This window comes from Juglans regia, chromosome 8, assembly GCF_001411555.2.
Source record: "Juglans regia cultivar Chandler chromosome 8, Walnut 2.0, whole genome shotgun sequence".
Classification (NCBI taxonomy): Eukaryota; Viridiplantae; Streptophyta; class Magnoliopsida; order Fagales; family Juglandaceae; genus Juglans; species Juglans regia.
The window spans coordinates 15,009,800-15,011,042 of NC_049908.1; positions in this window are offsets into that span (position 1 = coordinate 15,009,800).

Sequence of the window (1,243 nt, forward strand, 5' to 3'; positions counted from 1 at the left end):
AAGTCGTCAGTGCCGGTTAAAGTTTAAATGTATATAGTAGAAAATCACATTGGATGCAGATATATATAAATATATATATATTTCTAGTCAAGACATTTTTGGCCTATTAAAAATGGAAAAAAAAAAAAAGAAGAAAGAAAAGACTGCTTGACCAATTAAATTAGGCACATTGGATTCATGATTAATGCATTATAAATTAGGCACATTTGCTAAGCTACGATCTTGAATGAAAGGCAGATTGATCTAAAGAGGCCAATTATAAGACATTAGAATGCAATAATAAATGGTTTGGTTACAAAAAAAAAATAAAAAATCATTTCACTTCTAATCTTATCTAATCATTACAATTTTTTTAATAATTCAACTTTTTCAAATATTAAAACAATAGTAATATTAAAATTTAATATTCTATTAATATTTTATTCAGCTTTCATCTCAACTCATCTCATCTTAATTCATCATCCAAACCTTCTTATAATATAGAGAAATGCTTGGGGTCGCATTTTGGATTCTAATTTTCTTAAGTAATTAAGTATTTTTAATTATATTGTGATTTTTTTTTTAAATGCTTAAAGACATAAAAAATATATATATAAAAAAATAAATACATTTAACCTTATCCGGACCCATCCTCGTGCTACACGACTAAAAAACAAACAACGATTCTAATTATAAGCCAATAATTCTGCAATGATACCCATCTCAATAATAGTACCTATCACAATAATGGCACCCATCTCAATAATATATAGTACCCATCTGATCAACAATAGTACCCATCTCAATAATAGTACACAGTAGCAAACAACTCATTTGTGCTAGTGATCTCAATGGATGGATGGCTCCATTGGAGACCCCTCTTTACATTTTCTTTCTTTTTCTTTTCTTTCCTACTATCTTTTCTTCCTTTCACAAGTTCAAAATGCACAAGCACGAGTGCATGAAGACAACAAGGTAACTTCTATCTTTGTGAGGTGGCATCTGTTGTTTTTTTATCTGTCATTTAATTAATACTAAAAACAAACCCTATATTCCCTTTTATTTGCTTCTCTGAATAAAGTTCCTCTTGGCAGCCAATGATTAATAACTTTGGGCATTTCGTAGGATTTCAAAATCACATATTCCCTACAATTGTCTAAAATCCTAAGTATCATCATTAAATATATATGCAAAATACCACTTCTAAATTTCTTGTTGGCACTACCAAAACAGACAACATGATCTTAACCTCTTGATTGTTGAA